This window comes from Sarcophilus harrisii, chromosome 1 (assembly GCF_902635505.1).
Source record: "Sarcophilus harrisii chromosome 1, mSarHar1.11, whole genome shotgun sequence".
NCBI classification, from domain to species: domain Eukaryota; kingdom Metazoa; phylum Chordata; class Mammalia; order Dasyuromorphia; family Dasyuridae; genus Sarcophilus; species Sarcophilus harrisii.
Window position 1 is genome coordinate 357364957 of NC_045426.1, and position 10841 is coordinate 357375797.

Below are 10841 nucleotides of genomic sequence, written 5' to 3' on the forward strand. Positions count from 1 at the left end.
TTCATGAACCCATTTTGACCTTATTTTGGTATATGGTGTTAGGTGTGCATCAATGCCTGGTTTCTGCCATAGTAGTTTCCAATTTTCCTAGCAGTTTTTGTCAAATTGTGAGTTCTTATCCCAAAAGCTGGGGTCTTGGGAATTGTTAAACACTAGATTATTATAGTCACTAACTATTTTGTCCTGTGAACCTTATCTACTTCACTGATTACTCTATTTCTTAGCCAAATCAAATGGTTTTGATGACTGCTGCTTTATAATATAGTTTTAGGTCTGGTACAGCTAGATCACCTTAATTTTCATTTTTTTCATTAATTTTCTCTTAAAATTCTTGAGCTTTTGTTCTTCCAGGTGATCTTTGTTATTATTTTTTTGTAGCTCTATAAAATAATTTTTGGGGAGTTTGGTTGAGATGGCACTGAATAAATAGATTAATTTAGGTAGTGTCATTTTTATTATATTAGTTTGGCCTTCCCATGAGTCCTTAATATTCTTTCAATTGATTAGATCTGACTTAATTTGTGTGGAGAGTATTTTGTAATTGTGTTCATATAGTTCTTGATTTTGCCTTTCCAGGTAAACTCCCAAATAGTTTATATTATCTACAATTAATTTAAATGGAGCCTGTTTCTTTGAATGTTCATCTTTTCCACTGAAAGATAATGCTTGATTTTTCTGTAAAATTGATTCTTGGCTGCAATGTAAATTCCTTTGCTTTTTGAAATATCAGATTCTAAGCTCTTCATTCTTTTAAAATGTAAACTGCTAAATCCTGGGTAATCCTGATTGTGGCTCCTTGATATTTGAATTGCTTCTTTCTGGTTGTTTCCAATATTTTCTCCTTGATCTGATAATTCTGAAATTTAGCTATGATGTTCCTTGGAGGTTTTATTTGGGGATCTCTTTTGGGGTGTGATTAGTGAATTCTTTCAAAGGTTATTTTACCCTCTGGTTATAAAACATCAGGATAGTTTTCGTTGATGATTTTTCCTGAAAGATGATGTGTAGGATCCTTTTTTCATCATGGTTTCCAGGTAGTCCAATCATCCTTAGATTGTCTCTCCTGGATTTATTTTGCAGGCTAATAGTTTTTCCAATGAGGTATTTTGCATTTTTTTTCATTTTTTTTTTGGAGGGGGGGAGTTGTTTCACTTATTCTTGTAAGGAGTTACATGATTTTTCTTATCACTAAATCTATATTTTAAGAAATTTTCTTCAGATCATTTCTTTTTCCTTCTCCAAAATCTCTTGCAAAATTCTCATTTCCTTTCCTCATTTTTCCTCTAACTCTCCCTTAAGATCTTTTCCGTATTCTTATAAGACAGTTTTGTGATATGGGGACCAATTTATGTCTTCCTTTGGGGCTTCATTTGGACATGACTTGCCTTTATTATCCTCAGGGTTTGAGATCTCCTTTCTGTCTCCATAAAAGCTATCTAAGGTCAGAGTTCTTTTTGCTTTTTTGCTCATTTTTTAAAAGGTTGAGGTCTGTTCTTAGGACAAAGGAGAGATTGTCCAAAGCTTCCTGTACAGACATCAGTGGCTTCACACTGCAGGGGGCCATAAAATAATAAGTCAGGACAAAGTTGGAAAAAGGTAAAATTCATAAATGGCCTGATTTGGACCTAGATTAAAGTAGAAATGAAAGAGTATTTCATAGAATTTTTGGAAAGTAGGCCAATAGAAATCAGAAACTGACTAAATCCATGAGAGAGAAAAGTCATAGAATCCACTGACATTTTGAGTCTAAATGATGAGAAAATGGAAGGTCTGATATCAGTGGGGAGATGGACTTGTTATTGCAGAAAGCACTCAATTCAGTTCATAAAGCATTTATTCAATGTCTACTATGTGGTAGGAAGTGGAATGGAATTTTCAACATATTTAGGTTCCAGTCCTGATAATGAGAATGATGCTGCCATGGACAAAATCATTTAACCTCTAAAATAAAGAGATATGCTTAATTGTTCTCGATGTACCATTTACTTGTAAAATTTAATGCTCTATCACCTTCTTTTCCCTTTACTTCCTCCTTCCATTTCTCTTTAGGAGATCTAGAATTTTGATGCCAGAAAAAGCAAGAATACAGGAACCAACTTCTAAAAATTCCAGAGAGAATCTTTGCATACAATCTAGAAGACTGAGGACAGAGGGGAGAGGGATGTCAGAAAGGTAAGGAAGAATGAAAACCACTCATGGAAGGGACAGTAGAGTTCCAAATATATCAAAGCAAGAATACAGGAACCAACTTCTAAAAATTCCAGAGAGAATCTTTGCATACAATCTAGAAGACTGAGGACAGGGGGGAGAGGGAGGACAGAAAGGTAAGGAAGAATGAAAACCACTGATGGAAGGGACAGTAGAGTTCCAAATATTTGTGTGTATGTGTGTTTACATGCACACACACATACATAAATGCACATATATGTATGTGTTCATATATACATACATATGGATAGCCATGCTGATCTTTTTACTTCTAGTATATTTTTTTCTTTGGGAATTAGAAATATAAAGAATATATAAAGAACTATATTTTTAAGTTCATAGACAAACTGTCTGCTCCTATCCTTTGACCACTTACCAAATGGGGAATGGAAATCATTTTATAAAGGTGGATTCAGTTCTTTGTATATTTAGATCTTGTGAGTTTTATCAGAAATAAAATTTTTAAAGTGTTCAAATCCCTCATCAGAGGAATATATTCATATAACTGTACTTTTCTTTAGTGTCATAAAGAAGAGAAAGATAACAAAAAGATAAGCTGCTATTAGGAATTTACTTAGAAAAATAAGTTCTGAGAGTATGTTTAGGACTAATGCATACTCACCCTAATAGTCCTGATCATGTACATTTACATCATATGAGAATGGTTAGTCATAATGATGTTTCTAAGTCAGCAAGGTTAAATTGTGTTTAATAAAGAAGAGAGATGAATAGTATATTTCATAAGGTTATTTTAAAATGCATTAAAAAGATGTTTGGCTTTTAAAGAATTAAGGACTATAATATTTATAATACTTCATTCTCCACCATGTTAAATAACAAAGATACCATTATACAAGTTATGCTCAAGATGACAGTCATTGTGCAGGATCAAATGAAAAAGGATATGTAAGGACAATTTAGGAGGTACATGTTGTAATGGTACACATTCCATAGCTTCTTAGTGAACTACATTCTCTGGGATAACATATAAGAGCATAGATGAGGAAATTTCAATTACATTAATTCTGAATTCTGAATAGAGGTCAGTGGGTCTGAGTATAGTGAAAGTCATAAGCTCATTGGACTTGGTGATCATAAGGTTATATAGATTTGTTAGCAGATCACTATAGGATTTTAGGACTGTTCAATTACTAAACAAGCTAACAATGTTACAATACTAATGGGAGATAAAGTTAGTTGTATAAATAGATTGCTTTAATATATATATATATATATATATATATATATATATATATATATATATATAAGAAATATCATATGTAATCCTGATATGTGATGCTATAATTTCTGTATAATTGTTTGTAGTCCATATATTTGGTCGATAGCATGACATTTTATTATATATGCCATTTTATGTGATTCATCTTCTATTCACTACAAATATTGATTGTGGTAGGCCTGCAAAATGGCATGGTGATAGTATTTGCTGATTGATTTACTTGTTTCTTATTTATCTTTTAGTCTGTTTTAGAATTGTCTTTAAAAAATAATATAGCGTGTTTCACTCTATATTCGTTGTTAATATTCGATGGAAATAGGGGCTTCTAAGCTGTGAACCGAGATTGGTGATTGGCCCTTTCCCTATGGATTTAGAAATGTAACAAGAGGTCATGTTAGAGATTTCACAGATGTTTTAGAAATAAACCATTTCTATCTCTAATTCTATGTTTCCAGTGATTCCTAATATAAATCAACAATTTTCTTCATGTATTGATAGATTGATTGAATGTCACTGGGAAATAGCCTATCTTAAGGAAGGAGAGGAAGGTGATTCCTGAACCTCTTGTTCTTATGAAAGCCAATAAGTTTCATTTTATGGGGGTTGGTGTGAAGATTTTCATTAAGGATTAACCTTTGAGACTGAATACCCAGAATTAGGGATCCCATGTATAATGAGTTGGAGTACTGTAACTAAACTTTTGCTACATGCTGCTTGATTATCAGTTGGAGGTGAGGGAGTATAATCTTTTCCAAGTCTTATAAGCCTTTGCCTTTCTCATGTTTTTAAAAAAACTCAAAACAAACCACATAGGCCCACTGTTGAAAAGCCAGGTGAGTATCTTATTTCATTTATTTTCATAATAAGTAAGTCCTACCACTTTACACACTGGAACAAATTACCCACTTATTGAATCAGTATAGAGCAATATTATTTACAAATGTTTCTCCACTGGCATCTGCAGCAGACTAGAAAGATTGTTCTGGTACAAAGTAATGGCATGCCAAATATGAAATCATTAGTTCAAGCAACCATACAGTAGGGACAAATTCCTGGATTTTTCCCTAAACAATGATAATATCCTGTTCCTGGGGCTGATTAGTTTGTTAAAATATTGCCCAGCACAGTGGTTCTTGGTGAGAAATGCAAATTAAGTAATAATTTGGGGAAATAATTTCTTTCTGATATACAGACTCACACTCAGAGTAAGAATTTTAGAGCTAGAAGGGACCTTAATGATCCCTGTTTGGGAAAGTGACCACATCTGGAGCAGTTTAAATTTTTATTCCAAAATGAAGATGAGTGAGGAGAAAATGGTGAGTATTTGATTTTAGGTAATAAAGTGAGAGTCCAAGAGTGATTCTTAATGACCCTGCCCAAACTGTGCTCATATTGTTGCTAGTGCCATAGGAAGAGTAAATGAATGCAAACATCTGGGCACACCCCATGTACTTGCATGCTACATGTTCATGCTATAAAGATCGCCATAAAACAAAGCAGCTTGACTATTACTCAGGCTTATTTTATATCTCTGCCTGGGCTTGAAAACTGATCAAATTTGTTATTATGTGCTCATAAATTTGGACCAATTAGGCAGAGAAACATTTCAAGCATAATGCCACATGTTCTTGCTTTCTATCACCTCCTCTAGGTGCTCTTTAGTGGGAAAAGGAATTCCCAGAAGAACTCAATGAACAGATTGCTTCTCCCCCACCCCTACTGGAAGAGAACATGTCTGAAACATTTGGGATGTTTTAAATTATCCCTGCAGCTTCCTAAGCTAGTCCTTCTTCACAAGGTTGGGTAACTATGATAACTTGGATAGAGATACAGAAAAGAGGAGATCTGGTAAAGGAAAAAGTTATCAAGTCATAGCAAAGGCTATATATTTTTTCAGTCTAGAAGGATGAAGACTGGTAGGGAAAATCATACAAGTATGTAAAAATCACAAATAATATGGTTAGTAGCAGTAACCTAGAAATATATAATCTTAGATCTCTTCAATAACATGAAGTGATATAAGAGATCCCACAATGTCCTTAGAGTTAATAATATAAGCTGAGATATTGAAAATTCCAGGAATCCAGATCTATAGAATTCTCTTAAAGTTTGAAGGGGTTTTAAATGGGGAAAAAAAAAGGTATCCTTTTCACAAAAGGTAGTAAGTTTTAATTTGTCATATGTTTATTAAGTATTCTGTTTCTAACCACTGGTCACAACCTATTTGGAGATTCACTACTAAATATAAAACCAAACAAAATAAAAGGCTATAATAAAATGCTAAAATGTGTAGATAAACAGTGCTATGGAAGGAACATCAGACTGAGAAACATGAAAACTTATTAGCCTATAAAATATAGGATAATAACATCAACAGCTAAAATAGTTTAGATTAGATACATGAATCTTATAACTATCATTGATAATTGTCAAAACCAGGTTATTTAGTGTTGATCCTTAACCTTTGAAGTTGACAACAAGGAGATTTATCCTGTCTTCTATCTACATTTACTTAGTGTCATCATCAAGACTATACTATACATAGGACAGGGAGTAAGCCAGTGCTGAACAGCTCGTATAATATTAAAATGCAATAGATAATTGAATGGTATAATGAGATTATATCAAAAGTCATATTCTGATGGTGTGGAGGTGACCCTATAGTCTTAGCATTTATGTAAGTAGAACACAAAAACTAACAATTTTCCCATCCAGGAAAAAAATGGCCCTCTGTTCCATGCTTTCACTTTTGCAGTGATGGAGGCAAAGTGGTTGGACAAGGGACATCACTGGGAGTCACAGAGTCTGCAGAATATTTTTAAAAAATAATTTTATTTGATTACTGAAACTCTAAATGCGAAATCCTTATCCAATGACCACAACTAGACATATTCTTGGAAGAGCCAAGTCATTTTGATCTTGACATTCTTTTTAGAAATAAAGTCAGAAGAAAGAAGGAAGTTGGGAAGATGGGGTAGAAGAAAATATCTATGAAAACTTGATCAGGCCCATCACATCAAATCAACAGACATTATGATATTTGGTGACTTCAATGCAAAGACTGGAAAAAGTGAAAATGGAGTAAGTATAGTTCAGGAGAAATAAATAAGAGAGGCCAAAGACTTATAGATTATACAGAAGTCTCATGCTTCTATACCATAAGCAATTTATTTTGAAAAAAGAATTGGTAGATGCCAAATAGGCAGCAAAAATCAAATCAAATCAAAACAAAACAAAACAAACAAAACAAAACCTTCTATAACAACTATTTAAAAATTTGACTAAATTTTGGCAGATTAGAAAAAATATAACTATGGGAGTTCACCCAGATGACTGGGTGAACCATCTATGAACAATTAGATTATCAATCATGCCATACATTCATCAGAACTAAAATCAGAATTTATAACAAATTAGAAGATTAATAATAAGAAAAATATGTGGCACAAAATTAAAAAGATTTAGCCTTGAATTATTTAAATAATCTATTATAAGTTTTTAAATGGGCAACTGATACTGGAAATAACATCAATAACAACTATAATAATTTCATCTGGAAATTAAATTCATGTAAATTAATTGTCACAAGAAAAAAGCCTCAAAAATTCAGAAAGAATTGCATTCATCAAAGAGTAGACTTGCTTGCCCAATGATGAAAGGTAATTGCTAAAAGAACATCAGATCAGAATATGAACAGATTGTAAAATCTTATAAAAATAATGAATAATTATGAGCAATAAAAATAAGTGGGGGACTAGAGGTAATTAAAGAAATCTGGACAAGATATCCAATTAAGCCAAGCCATATCAATGGCATTCAAGGTTAAGTATTATAAAAAGAAGAAGAATAGAAGAGATTTGCAAAAAACTTATTACAACAGTTTTCTCCATCTAGGATAATGGAACCACCACAGTCAAAACCTATCATGATACTTACAAAGACGACACTAAAAAGAGGAAAGCTAGGAAAATCAGTCAAATTAAATCAAGTATGTCAGAGTTGGCCAGTGCTAGAAGTTCAATTGCATGACTTATAAGGTGTCTAAAAGAGATGAACTACACAGAGGTCTGGAGGGGAAAAAAACCCTCAGATCTCTTTAAAAAAAAAAAAAAAGTCAATGTAGAAAATATCAAAAACTACTGACCTAAGAGCGCACTCACCTATCTTTACAAAACTTTTATGAGAGCAATCTTTATTTGAATTGAGACCATTTTCTTTCTTTCTTTATTCATCTGGCTCTTTGTATATTTATTTACCTTTGGATATTTAATTTCATAATTTTTAATATTTTTTAAAACAATTGCATTTCAAAAATTTTCCCCTCCCAATAGCCCTTCTTCCACTTATTGGGAAGGCATGCAATGTGATATAAACTATATATATGAAATAATAAAAAAAATTTACATATTATCAGTGTAGCAAGCAAAAAAGTATGCATTTACCATGAGTCATTTAGAAGTTTCTTGGATCATTGTATTAACTAAGGGTCTGAGTCTTTTAGAGTCGATCATCATTACAATATTGCTGTTGCTATGTGGTGTTCTCCTGGTTCTGCTCACTTCACTTTTCATCAATTTCTATAGGTCTTCCCAAGTTTTCTGGCAACAGCATAATAGTATCCCATCACAATCATATGCCACTTGTTCAATTGTTCCCCAAATGATGGATTTTCAAATGAAGGAAATCTCTCCCCCCACCCCATTTAATAGTGTTTTATTTTTTCAAATTACATGTTGATAGTTTTTAACATTGATGTTTGAAAGATTTTGAATCCCCAATTTTTTTCTCTCTCCCTCCCTTGCTGATCTTCCTTCTCCCGAAGAAGGAAGCAATTTGATATAGGTTATGAATATATAATAATTTCAAACATATTTCCATATTAAACATATTGTGCAAGAAAAATCAGAACAAAAAGAAAAACTACAAGAAAGAAAAAACACACAAAAAAGTGAAAATAGTTTGCTTCGATCCACATTTCATCTCCATAATTCTTTTTCTGCATGTGTATGGTATTTTCCATCCCAAGTCTATTACAATTATCTTGGATCATTTTATTGCTGAGAAGAGTTGTGTTTATAATAATTGATCATCACAAAATCTTGCTCCTGGGACCAATGTTCTCCTACTTCTGCTCACTTCACTGAGGATCAGTTCATGTAAGTTTTTCCAGGCTTCTCTGAAATCAGCCTGTTTATCATTTCTTATAGAACAATAATATTCTAATGCAATTTATATCACAAATTATTCCCCAATTGATGGGTATCCATTTAATTTTTTATTCCTTGCCACCAGAAAAAGAGTTGCTATGAACATTTTTCTACATGTGGAGCCTTTTCCCTCTTTTGTGATCTCTTCAGTATATAGGCCCAATAATGGCTCTGCTGGATGCCCTTTGGGGATAGTTCCAAATTGCTCTTTAGAATGATTGGATCAGTTCACAACTCTTGTTGATTATGAACAATGGTTGTGTTCTGATTTTTCCATATCTCCTTCAACATTTACCATTTTTTCCTGTCATTTTAGCCAATCTGATATCTGTGAAGTGGTACCACAGAATTGTTTTAATTTGCATTTTTTCTAACCAATTGTGATTTAAAATACTATATGACAATAAATAGATTGCTTTAATTTCTTCTGAAAATTGTCTGTTCATATCCTTTGACCATTTATCAATTGGGGGATGACTTGTATTCTTATAAATTTGATTCACTTATCATACTTCAAAAATGAGGCCATTATGAGAAACACTGGCTGTAAGAATTATTTTCCAATTTTCTGCTTTCCTTCTAATCTTAACTGCATTAGTTTTGTTTGTGCAAAAACTTTTTAGTTTAATATAATCAAGATTATTTTGCATTGCATAATGTTCTTTATTTCTTGTGTGATCATAAATTCCTTTCTTCTTCAAAGATCTGACAGGTAAGCTGTCCTTTACTCTCCTAATTTACTTACAGTATCACCCCTTATGTCTAATCATGACCTCATTTAACCTTATCTTAGTATATGGTGTGAGATCCTGGTCTATGCCTAGTCTCTCCCATACTATTTTTCCAGTTTTTTTTCCAGCAGTTTTTGTCAAATTGTAATTTCTAATCCTAGAAGCTTGAATCTTTGAGTTTATCAAACAATAAATTACTATAATCACTGACTATTGTGTCTTTGGTATATATCTTTTGTACCTAACTTATTCTACTGATCCACCATTCTATTTCTTAATATCAAATGTTTAGTTAACTGCCACAGATTTAAGTCTCTTATGACTAGGAACCCAGTTGAAGGTAATCTTGATGAAAATGTTTCTAGGGAACAAACAAGCTGTCATAAACAATAGGGATAGCATCTGCAAAACTACACAACTGATGAAAAGATGTATAGAACATAAAATCTCAAAATGCTTATTGTTTGTTGCTTACAAAAACAATTGATTAGGTAAAACAAAATACTGTCAATTTCTTTTATAAAAAGATGTATTTCGAGTTCATTCATGATATTTTGGAACATATGAAACCATATAAACATATAAAAACATAAACATAAATGTGGGCCCACTGATAATAAACATTAAATGAAGCATAAAACTCCTAGAAAATGTACACTTGGCAAAATTATTTACTACTGTTTTAGAGGAGGTCCATCAAAGAAGATAGATTAAGGAATGATTTCCTGTGGATAGTGAGGTGATTGTGGGCCTTGGCTCCATCTTCATGTTATCTGCTTCTCCACTCCCCCAAACCTACTATCCTTTCCTGATCTGCTTCCTGCTCGAAATTATAAGCAGCCCTAAAACAAAGTGTCAACATGTACTGTTTTGTACCCTGGTTCCAAGAATCAGCTTAATAATTAAATCCTGGGTCAAATGGACAAGTTAATGTAATTAAATTTCTGCTTTAAATCCCTAGGAACAGTGTTATTTCTATTCGGCACTATATATTCCATTCCTACTTTCTATTTCCCACCACCACCCTATTTAAAGGCTTCTTATCTCTACAGTATGACTCTATTGGTGTGTGTGTGTGTGTGTGAGAGAGAGAGAAAGAGAGAGAGAGAGAGAGAGAGAGCCACCCTTGCTGGTAAACTCAATAAACCTTGCATTGCTTTAAAATTTCTGATAAGATTAGTTGGTTATTCTTATCTTTCCATATCCTCCATATAGTCCTATTTATAGATGACATTGTATTGATTATATTTAGCCATAAGACATTGTGAAATCTCTAGGAAAAGCTCTGAAAGACCAAAGGAAATTTGGTCTCTCCATCTACATAGAAAAGAAAAAAATGATTTAGAATATTATCCAGATTTTTAATATGTACTCAAATGGGCACCTAAACTAGTTTTTCAACAGTTTGTATATCTGGGAAAGATAGTATAGATGGACAATGAGAGGCCCCAAATT

The 10841-nt window shown here is 32.7% G+C and overlaps 1 long non-coding RNA gene across 1 annotated transcript in view; it reads left to right on the plus strand.

The window, feature by feature from the left end:
- LOC116420511 overlaps nucleotides 1-6562 on the plus strand; it is a 77702-nt gene extending 71140 nt beyond the window's left edge. Inside the window, exons 2-3 of the long non-coding RNA XR_004230853.1 lie at nucleotides 2050-2172; nucleotides 6384-6562. This is a non-coding gene — a long non-coding RNA (uncharacterized LOC116420511). The remainder of the gene's footprint in view (nucleotides 1-2049; nucleotides 2173-6383) is intronic.
- Nucleotides 6563-10841: the final 4279 nt, after the last annotated feature.